Genomic DNA, 12,070 nt, shown 5'->3' with positions numbered 1-12,070 from the left:
ATTCAGTGATTGAATCAACCGAATTCGAATTCAATCGCAAACAAATCCCAATCAAGGTCAGTTCATGCATTGTTTTTGATTAGGTTGTTCGTTCAATTTATTACTAAATTTAATATCTTACATTTCTACTGTTTACAGAATGAAGATGTGTTATCATATCTGGCATCCTTGTGCTTGGTTGTTTACATACGGGAAGGAGTGAAATGAAACATCAAAAAACGCGTGATCTAAAGCGATCAGTATGTCATAGCACGCGATGAGCTCCAATTCATTGCATCGCATTGCACCGCACCGCGTTTACTATGTCCTCGGCCTTAGGCAGATTTGTCGGGTTGCGGTTTTTGGGTACAAATGAGATCGAAAGAGTATTCAAAAACGATTATGTTTTATCGGTGTAATAGGAAGACGCTTTATCCGGTAAAAACACGTATTGTCCGTCTGCATGATATTTTTGTTGAAATAGGATCAACATTTTCTTTAAACATTCGTTGTGGTGCACTTCTTGATTGATAAGCTAAACAGATAAAGATCAGGTAAAGTAAAGATCTAGATTATACATTTTAAGTATTCATAAAGTAAGAAATTTCATTCAGATTTCAACAATTAACTACCTTTGCCTTCGGGCCAGTGAACGCATGTCACCACTGAAAGTCAACACACCCTATGAAGTTAAAATGTCCATTTTTCATGTACTTGGGTGCATTGTATTTTGTTTTCTATAAGCTCCACTAAGGTGACAACCTTCTACAACAATGCTTCGACGCCTTGTCGGGCGGCGTTACGCCAATTGGCTGGAATCTTAGTCATGACAGATAGATGTCAGCAAATCCTTCAGCTCGTGGCTTTGGCGACCATCCGCTTCTCCTTCTGGGCACAAAATTATTGGAATAGATCCTTCCTTTGATGTTCTTCCGAAAATTTTCCATCGGTCACAGGAGGGCGGCCCTCGGTATAACATTTGCCTTTAGAATGCCCGTTTCCTCCAGTGATTGCTTGGCATGAAGGCCCAAGACCAGGTCCGGCCAAAAGACCACATTCTTCTTCGTGTGATACTTCTTGATGAAGGCGGCGACATTCAACAGGCACTTCGAACTGTGTATTTTCCCGTTCAGCGCAAGGCCCGAAGAAATGAACAAAGGCTTGGACATTCTCTTCTCGACGATTGCCAGCCAGAGAAGGACCTTCTTTGGGAACTGAGTGTGGGAAACATATTCGTCGTCATCGTGCACCTCCTTGGTGGGAGACGTAGAGTACCCAGTCCTCTGCCAATCGTTGCCATCCTCGTAGTTCACGTAGGTCTTGTAATCCATTATGACCACGGCATCACGCTTCCTCGGATTTTTTTTTTCAACAACACTTTTAGCCGGTCCTTTTGGAGATTGTCTGCTGCTCAGACATGGCACCTGGTACGTCGTGCGCACTAGCAACCCAACCCGACCAAACAATCGGCTGAAAAAACTCTGCAGTGTGCGGGGACGCCTAAATTGCGAATGATGCAACGCCCACCTCTTTTAGTTCCTTGCCGCTCGATACAGTCACTGCCGAGGCAAAGATATTACGTCTACTGAACCTTGTATTAAGCGTTGAATAAATTTCCCGAGAGGTGGTTGACAAAATTGACGATACAATTCGGTTATTGGATATTCGCATACTTGTTGCATATTCTGTTGATCCCGTCGATCAGTTCTGCCTCACTCGAGATAGGTAGATACATAGGATACATAATTTTCAAAATTTTATAAACAATAACAAAGTCGTACAGAGATGCACAGTGGACAAAAATATTTATAGTGATATAAACAAAACATACTAAATGAATATTTGCACAGAGTGGCGAATAAGAAAAATAAAAATGAAGCGAGAGCAAGTTTATTATATGTAAATTAAACTAGGCGATTTAAAAAATTCAACAAACAAAAATGGAGGCAAAGGAATGAGTATGTAGAAAGTACCAAATATGAAATTGTCAATACCAGCATGCAGGACGGAGAAGAAGATTAGGCGGCATCTGTGATGAGATATAGACAGAGAGAGAGTAATATGGATAGATTTTATCTCCAGCGAAAGCCGTATGGAAGCCGATAGATAGTAAGGTGTAACTAGAACGAGAATCAACAACGGTAGTCATTTACAGCAACTCTTCATTGTATGGTGTTTCAACGACAGTTTTTGATGTGAAAAATTTTACCAGCTACAGTGATGTATATCAAAAAGAAATACATTCGTATATTGAAAGAAAATATGATCGATCAAAAATAAGCATTAAAATAACAAAACAATATTCTTTTTAGATTATGATAACAAATTAGAGAAGGGCGACGATAATGAAAAAGTGAAATTTGAAAATTAAAACAGTGATCAGTGCAGAACAAAATTAATATTGAGAAGATTATTATTACAGAAGATCTATATAATATATATGTGAACAAGAATGAGTTAGAATATACAGTTAATGCGAATAGAATATTATTAAAAATATAAAAACTATTAGGATTTTTCAATTACAACAATGAAAATTATGTTTAGAGTAACGAAAAATATTAAATGAGAAAAAAACAAATTAAACAACAATTCATTATCATCTCTTTGTACATCATTAAGAACATTGTGGCAGTGCGAAGTGGTACTTGAATTGCAAATAAAATGGCTATTTTTCGGTTTGATAATATCGGACAAAATTGTTTCAAATTGATGAAAAGATGTTAAACGATCTGAGACTATTTTACACTTTTTTTTTTTTATTTCCACTTGAAAGTTTTGTAACGTAAGAAAATCATTCCCATGAATAATAATTGTTTGACATGGAGAACAATTATGACAAGATTAGTATCTTTGTAAACGAATGTCAATACTGGCAAGTGAGGAACATGATTTTGCAGTCAGATGAAAATGTTGGAATCTAATTATGAAATTGTGGTTTATTGGAAACACTACGCAATGAACTGAATTAAATGTTCGAGTACTGAAAACTAACATTTAATTTTTGTTTGGTCACACAACTGATTCTAATGGATTTACATCTCTTTGGAACAGTTCATCAATTTTTTATTATCGTTACTTTATTTATTATTCCCATATCCGCTTGATTCTTTCTCATTATTGTAACCTTTGCAGAATTCTGTCTCTTGGAAATTATTTGAAGACGCTCCATTCATTCAGAAAATACTCTTTACTATTCAGCAATTCCAAATGAAGTCATCCTAAAAATGCAGATTTTAAAAACTTGTATTTTTGATTCCAATGAAAGTGTGTATTCCGTTTGGGTTGGAGGAAATATGAGTTTTCCCCAGCAATTGGGAATTTTTTTACTCAAGCGTAACTTTTGAAAAGGGCGTATCGATTTTAGTAAGAGAAATCATTGTTAATTTATATCTCAAAAACTATGAGTCGTACCGAAATAGTGTCTTAGAAAGAGTTATAGAGTATTGATGGTTGAATATGAAAAAAATGTACACTGAGAAAAAAAATAGTATTCTTTTTTTTATTTACAAAATAAAAATATGAATTTAAGCGAATTCATAAAATTTCATGAACATGATGGTATAACACGACAAACGTATTTAAAGGGCCTATTTACTATTAAAAAGACAATAAATTACAAATATTTTTTAAATATCTCGAGAATGGCTACATTTAGAAGGAGATTGATAATAACCTTTTTTGTTTTAAATCACATCAGGATTCATAGTTTGTGGCTAAAAATGACTGCTAACATACAAAAACTCGAAGTTTCGAAAATTCCTAAAAATTCGATGTTCCACAAGTTTCGTCAAAAATAGTTTTACCATCTTCTTCTTCTTCTTCTTTAATGGCACTAACGTTCCTAGAGGAACTTCGCCGTCTCAACGTAGTATTTACTTGCGTCATTTTTATTAGTACTTAGTTGAGATTTCTATGCCAAATGACACGCCTTGCAATGCATTCTGAGTGGCAAGCTATTCTAGAGCGTGATCACAGTGCAAGTCGGAGGAAATTTCTTTGACGAAAAATTCCCCCAACCATAACGGGAATCGAACCCGAACACCCGGCATGTTAGTTATGACGCTAACCACTCGGCCACGGGAGCACTTTACCATCTTGGGCCCAATTTTTTTTAAATTTTCTACATGGCTTCTATTTTATATGAAAAAATTGGAAAAAATATAGAAAAATACATATTTTTTGATATCGCAAATTGAAATTTTATTTTGTAGATAAAAAAAGTACTAATTTTTCTTCTCAGTGTATATTTTTTTCAAATTAAGCCAACAATACTCTATAACTCTTTCTAATACACTATTTCGGTACGACTCATATTTTTTGAGATATAAATTATCAAAGATTTCTCTTACTCAAATCGATACGCCCTTTTCAAAAGTTACGCTTGAGTCAAAAAAGTAACCATGATGATGAATTTGGAAAAGTTGTTGGGAATTATAAGCAAATTCATAAAATTTCATGAACATTACGGTATAACACGACAAACATATTAAAAGGGATTATTTACTATAAAAAAGACAATAAATTTGAAATATTTTTTTAAATATTTCGAGAATGGCTACATTTAGAAGGAGATTGATAAAATTGATAAATAACATCAGGATTCATAATTTGTGGCTAAAAATAATTGTTAACATACAAAAACTCGAAGTTTCGAAAATTCCTAAAAATTCGATGTTCCACAAAGTTCATCAAAAATGGTTTTACCATATTGGGCCCGTTTTTTAAATTTTCTACATGACTTCTATTTTGTATGAAAAATAAAAAAAAATAAAAAATACGTATTTTGGATATTGCAAATTGAATTTTTATTTTGTAAATAAAAAATTGAGTTCTAATTTTTTTTCTCAGTGTACATTTTTTTTTCATATTCAACCATCAATACTCTATAACTCTTTCTAAGACACTATTTCGGTACGAGTCATAGTTTTTTAGATATAAATTATCAAAGATTTTTCTTTCTCAAATCGATACGCCCTTTTCAAAAGTTACGCTTAAGTCAAAAAATTCCCAATTGCTGTGGAAAACTCATATTTCCTCTAACCCAAACGGAATACACACTTTCATTCAAATCAAAAATACTCATGTTTTGTCATTTGTCGATTTCATTTGGAATTGCTGTATTTGATATCCGCTGCTAAAAAAGGAATAATACATGAAATTTGCTCAACGATGAACTGTAAACTGCTGATTGACGTTTTTCCATAATTACCATTTTGTTATTTTATCGTTTAGGCTGTTATTGAGATGCGCTATGAAGCTGCAAAGTTTCAGATTATCAAAAGCCATTCGCTCCTGGATCTTCATAATACTTCAGCAGTTTTATTCTGATGTTCAGTGTTGCATAATTAACTCCTATTCATTACATCGGACATTATATGTTAAGAAGTGTTCAGAAATTGTTCACCAACCCGATCAGCCGTGTGAAACATTTTCTTCTGACTCTAAAACAATCCCTCGGTATTTAACCAATAGTCGTTAACTCGGTTTGGTGAACCCGAGCTTTTCTTGGCATCAAATAAAGTCCACTCATTTCCATTTCTACCTCTGTTTTGTAATTTTATGTTCACATCATGCGTTAGATATGTTGTAAACGAAAACAAAAAGACATAAACAATGCGAACTATCAAAACGACAGACATAATGTAGCTATGATAAATAAATAAATGTAGGACAGAATATATAATAAATATGGCAACAAATGTGATTAGTTCTCTAGTTAGTAGTAAAACAAATGCAAACAATACAACATTTAAAATAAACAAAAACGCAAGAAACGTCTTCAACCTTCGGTTTATTTTGTCGGTGCAACTCGACGGAACATCTTTTTATGACCTATTGGAAGTCTCATTTAGAATCCGGTATGCCATGATTTACTAACTACAATGTGATTCCGAACTGGACTGTTAAAAAGACAGAATAATAAAAAAAACACAACTAAAGAGAACAAAGAAAATTTAAAAGAGAGTACATATACACGTGAAATCGAAATGGCGAAGATACAAATTGTATGGCAAGTAATAGTAAAATGTACGGTACAAACAATTGCAAAGTAAGAGAACATGTAAGCAAACCTATAAACTCATACACTCATACCAAGGAAGGCTACAATCACGGACGCACGAAATCGTATTTGGTTATAGTGGGGGGCATAGAAACAATTCAGTAAGTGTGCGGCATATGACTATGAAAATTGAACAACGCAAACATTTATATTTGCTTATTAAATTAATTTATATTATTGTAATTCTTGTATAATCAAAACGCAAGAGCAAATCGTATATATTAATAAAAACATTAACAAATGCATGTGAAAGTTTTAGTTTGATGTCATCCTAGCCTAGGAGAAAGATATCACCAGCAGCATGCTTACGAAAGTCTCGAAATGTTGAATGCCGCATGCATAATCGTTAGAATATGATACTCAGTTTGTTCCAGATTGTTGAATGGGAAACATCTCCGTAAGTAGAGGAGGAAGTGAGAATTATAGTAAACAGTGTGTAAAAACGTGAACCAAGCGGAAGCAGAGTTAAGTCCTTATCAGTTGACTACTCGGTTAGTGGAGGTTCAAATGAGTTTCATGTGTGATTTGCAATTAACAGTGATAAAAATGTGAGAAAAAGCTGAAGAAAATTAAAATATGCTAAAGATATTTTGTATTAGGAACTGTATTGGATTCCACATAGGGTGTCTCTAGAAACAAAACGGAACACTGTTTCGGAATTTGGGCATGTCGTGTCAGTGATTGGTTTTTAGATACATAATTAAGTTGAGGACGTGAAGTCCTACTAAAACTCCAGGAAGCGAACGAGCTTTAACGATTTTCGGGCTTTAACTATCACGGATCAATTACCCATCCCGCTTTTAGGTACATTCTGAGGTGAACAAGTGTTACAATGTGATAATTTGCCAACAGTGAGACACAATAGTGCGCTAATGCGTGGGACTTGTGTTGAATGGTCCCACCAACTGTAGAATATCGATAATTTGGTTTTGTGCCCCAGCGACAGAAACGACGACGAAAGGCTACCTTCACACGTATAAGGAATAAGTTAATATGACTAGATTTACTTTTACCAAATCAGCATGTAGTCCCGGTTTCATACATCTGATAATTGAATGGAATGGAAGATTCGGACCTTGTGCAAAAATATCGCATCTGATACCATCATCATTTTTTAATATTTCATCATTTATAGAGAAGAACAACCCGAACCGTTCGAAGATGCTGACTGTTCTTGTGCCCCTTAATCGAGAAGGGAAAGGAACAAGGGGAACAAGGATCTTCGATTTGGATCTCAATTTGTTATTAAAATTGTTAAAATTGTATATAATAGGTCGGCGTCATTCAGGAAATAGACTAGAGCGCCGATGTCGATGACGATGAACCGTCCATGTATCGTATGTCGTAGTTGTTTTCCTGAGACGCTCTAGACAAAGGATTGCTTCAGCCATATTTTTTCCCCAAAATATATATTTTATTGAGACACATGTGGCGTTAGCCTGACGGGGCCGGGAGTCCAATATTTTGCCTTTTTTTGTCTTACAACTATGTTAGTAATATGTAACCGATTACTCGCGGTTGGCTCGATGTTAGTATTACAAAGATTCTCATAATTGGGATGTTGCAGTCTCCAGTACTATGTATGTTCACACGGGATACTTTCTATTGGGGTGCAACTGACCATTGATCAGCGACGCCCCCCTAGTCTGTACCTCATAGCAATCGTGGTGCATCTCTCTTGACTCGAGGAATTCACGGTAGCATGGTCACTGGGCGGTACAATCTTCAGCTCGTGTAGGGTTGTCATGAGCGGTACAACCTTTGGCACTTGTTGAATGATCAGTGGCCTGCACAACCTTCGACCTGTGTATCTGTAAAGAGTATGTGTATGTATTGCCGCGACTAAGTAAAAGTTTATCGATTGGATAGGAGGGATATGATACAGGGATACAACGGAGGAAACATCATTAAACGTTGACATCGGCGTTTCTGAGGAACAGGTATAGATGAAGCAGAAGATCAGGATAACGACTACCTAAGATATCCCGGACGGGGATATCCGATTGTCTGCCTAGTGCCCTCAATGCTCTGGTGAGCTGAGAGCGGGCAGCATGGAACCGGATACACGACCAGACAACATGCTCGATGTCGTGGTAGCCATCGCCTCAATCACAAAGATTGTTTGCTGCGAGCCCAATGCGATAGAGATGCGCGTTTAGGTTGTAGTGATTGGACATAAGCCGAGATATCACGCGAATGAAATCACGACCTACATTCAACCCCTTGAACCATGCACTCGTCGAGACCTTAGGGATAATCGTGTGTAACCAACGACAGAACTCATCTTCACTCCACATGCGCTGCCAACTTACGAGCGTGTGCTGACGAGGAATGTGGAAAAATTCATTATAAGCAATTTGCCTTTCAAAAAGTGTGCCTTCTGATCATGGGTTAGACATCAATTGAATATAGGCTACCCAAAATCAAAATCAACATGGCGTCATTTGTTCACCAACATATCTTTTACGAGCATTGAAATCGAAAAATGCGCTGCTTTATTCTAACTGCATGAGCGATTTTTATATTTCGGTTTTACATGGAGGTGTTCACATTTAACATGGAGTTTAAAGTTAGCCACTATTCGACTATATAACCGGACCGAGTTGTAAACAACAGTAATTGATAGAACCAAAATGTCAGTGAACCGCAGCAATATTGGGTACACTGGCAATATGAGGGATTTGACGTTTTAGTCGTACCCCTGATTCTGATGCGCCCACCTCAGCTAGCGAGTCCGTTTTCTTATTCCCCGGAATCGAGCAATGAGAGGGAACCCATGTTAAGATAATCTTGAATAATTTTTCGACCAAAACACTCAATAGATGTATTATTCTTATTAGGAAATAAGATGAGCGTTTATCAACTTTCATTGAGCGGATTGCCTCTATTGAGCTGAGACTGTCTGAAAAATTACAATAATGGTCGATGGGCAATGTTTCAATGATCCCTAGTGCGTAGTATATCGCACCCAGTTCATCGACATACACGGAACAAGGATCTTTGAGTTTGAAAGAGGCACTGGAATTTTCATTGAAGATGCCGAAGTCCACGTTTATGAATGAACCGTCAGTAAAGAACATTTTATCAGATCTAACTTTCCCGTATTTTTCCGAGAATATCGACGAAATAACATTGGATCGTAGATGATCCTGGATTCCATGGATTTTTTGTCTCATGGACAGATCAATGGACAGAGGAATTGCAAAAGTATGGGAAGCAAACTTGGTTGGAGATGCCTTCAGCTCAATGTTCTACGGCGGGGATGCTGTCGTTACTGGTGATAGCTACAAGACTATAATCACCGACTTTTTAGTACCACAATTGAGTGACCTTTATGTAGAAGAGCCGTGGTTCAAACAAGACAGTGCCACATGCCACACTGCTAGTGTCACATTTTGTTTATTGTTTGTTGTTTATTTGGAGGGAAAAGCCACACAAGTGGGCGAAAAACCTCAACTTTTTAGTATCAACAGATAACATCAAATCTTACAGATACATTAACTTAACACGTTCCCGCCGGCGCATAACACCGGTGGCTCGCCTCATCGTTATTGTGTCATTGTGGCATTATTCGTAGCATGTAACATCAAACGAATGGCACTGGGGGAATGCCTTTTTTCCAATTCATTTATTTGTAAGGCTCAATCGTATGAGCTTTGCGGAGCCACTAATTCATGATTTGTTTATACATAATTTCAACTTAAATCTATGTTTAGTAGGTTTCGATCGATTACTCGCGGTTTATTTACTCGAGGTTAGAGGACAACAATTTTTGTGGGACGGGTCAAGTTAGGGATATGGATATGTGGTATCGTTGTCTCAACCGAGAGTTGCCGCACGCACTGTAGCATTGTGCATAATGACCAGTGTTCGACTATCTGGCGAGGGTGGGCGACGGTGAGATGAGGGGACAAGACAAACAAACTAATAACGAAAAAGAAAAAAACACAAAAGCATTAAATTCTTATACTAGAGTAGTGGTTAGACATAAGTCTACTCATTACACGAATGAAGCCACTACTTACGTCCAAACCTAAAACCACGCTCTCGAAGAAACATTTGGAATAATTGAATATAACCACCGCCCAAGACTTCCAGTGTCCCAATCGGATTGCCAACTCAAGTGGGAACTCTGACGCAGTAATTGGAAAAATTCATCGTATGAAATCTGTCTATCAAACAATTCACCTTCCTGGGCACCCACCTTTGCGAGGGTGTCCGCTTTCTCATTGCCAGGAATTGAGCAATGAAAGTGGCACTCAACTGCTGCCTCACTTTTGTGAGGAAATAAGATGGGTGCCTACTAGTTTCCATCGACTGGAGAGCCTCAAGCGAACTGAGACTATCCGAGAAAATGAAGTAATGGTCTGCAGGCTTGTTGGAGATCATCCCCAATGCGAAGTCGATTGCTGCCAGCTCAGCAACATAAACAACAAGGTTCCTGCAGTTTGCGGAAGGCGCTCGAATTTTCATTGAAAACACCGAAGTCAGTGGATCCATTGAGGCGAGACCCATCGGTGAAGTATCTTTTAATGCAATTGACTTTTTGATATTTCGGTTAAAAATACGGGGAATGAAAGTTGGTCGAAGCTGATCTGACATCCCAAGTATTGCTTGTTTCATCGACAGATCGTATTCAATTGAGGAACTGCTGATGGTGAAGTGAGCACGGGCTGGAGAAAACGATGGAAGACAAATATCTGATGAAATATAGTGGTAATAAATTCTCATAAACCGAGATTGTATATTTAGCTGAAGAATTTTTTCAAAGTTTTCAATCACAAGTGTGTTCGTGACTCCGCATTTCTCCAGTATTCTGAGAGAAAGTTCCCAGAATCGGTTCTGTAGAGGAGTTAATCCTCCCAGAATCTCGAGACTCATGTTATGCGTTGAGTACATACGGCCGAGAGCTATACGCAGACAATGATATTGAATTCGTTCCAATTTTAGAAGGTGACTTTTAGCTGCTGAGTGAAAGCAGAAAGAGCCATACTCTAGAATAGAGAGAATGGTTGTTTTATAAAGCGTTATGAGATCTCCCGGATGAGCTCCCCACCACGTGCCGCAAATCGAGCGGAGAAAGTTGACCCTCTTTTGACATTTTTTCTTCAAAAAAAAATTTTGTTTTCAAATTTTGAATCAAACCAGACATCAAGGTACTTGAAGGTAAATGATTGGGTAATGCTTCTGCCCAAAAGCTTAAATTGCAATTGGGCTGGGAACCGCTTTCGAGTAAACACTACCAGTTCTGTTTTCTGCGGAAACCACACCATCATCTGCAAATTGTCTTAGCGTGCATTGTTCTGCCAAACAACTGTCAATATCTTTCACATAAAAATTATAAAGAAAGGGGCTGAGACATAAGCCTTGGGGTAGACCCATATAACTATTTCTGGAAGTTGTCAGTTGTCAAAGAATGAAGTTCATTCGCTTTTCTGACAACAAATTGTACAAGAAGTTATTCAAAATTCCAGGAAGTCCACATATATCCAGATTGTCTGACAGAATTTCTATGGAAACCGAATCAAAAGCTCCCTTCATATCCAAGAATACTGAAGCCAGTTGCTCCTTGTGTGCAAAGGCCAGTTGAATATCTGCAGAAAGCAACGCTAGACAATCGTTTGTTCCTTTGCTCTTGCGAAACCCAAATTTTGTACTCGATAGCAAATTATTTGTCTCGATCGAGTCTTCGAAGGATCATTTTTCCCAACAATTTTCTAATGCACGAGAGCATAGCAATCGGACGGTATGAGTTATGGTCAGACGCTGGTTTACCAGGCTTTTGAACTGCTATTACTTTGACCTGTCTACATTCGGGTGGCTCAATATTGTTTTCTAGTAGGGTGTTGAATAAGTCTAGCAAGCGTATTTTCGCGATATAGGGAGGATTTTTTTGAAGAACGAATTTAATCATATCGCTTCCGGGTTGTTCGATGAAAGAAGAGCCATAGAAAATTCCAACATTGAGAATAGTCTGTCCAGAGGTCCACCGCTTGGAGACGTTTCTCGAAGAATATGTTGGGCTGG

The 12,070-nt window shown here is 37.4% G+C and overlaps 1 protein-coding gene across 4 annotated transcripts in view; it reads left to right on the top strand.

Annotated features, from left to right (window-relative positions):
- Positions 1-6,311: 6,311 nt before the first annotated feature.
- Positions 6,312-12,070, top strand: part of LOC129763299 (sushi, von Willebrand factor type A, EGF and pentraxin domain-containing protein 1-like) — a 30,573-nt gene continuing 24,814 nt past the window's right edge. Inside the window, exon 1 of one of the 4 annotated variants that reach the window (XM_055762226.1) lies at positions 6,312-6,534. The gene's annotated coding sequence lies outside the window, so the exon portion shown is untranslated. Of the gene's footprint in view, positions 6,592-6,611; positions 7,031-12,070 lie in introns of those variants that run through there. The other 3 variants (XM_055762224.1, XM_055762223.1, XM_055762225.1) reach the window with 3 other exon arrangements.

The sequence above is a fragment of the Toxorhynchites rutilus genome, chromosome 1 (genome assembly GCF_029784135.1).
Source record: "Toxorhynchites rutilus septentrionalis strain SRP chromosome 1, ASM2978413v1, whole genome shotgun sequence".
Classification (NCBI taxonomy): domain Eukaryota; kingdom Metazoa; phylum Arthropoda; class Insecta; order Diptera; family Culicidae; genus Toxorhynchites; species Toxorhynchites rutilus.
Note: the sequence above shows the minus strand (reverse complement) of the source record. Positions and strands in the feature narration are given on the sequence as shown.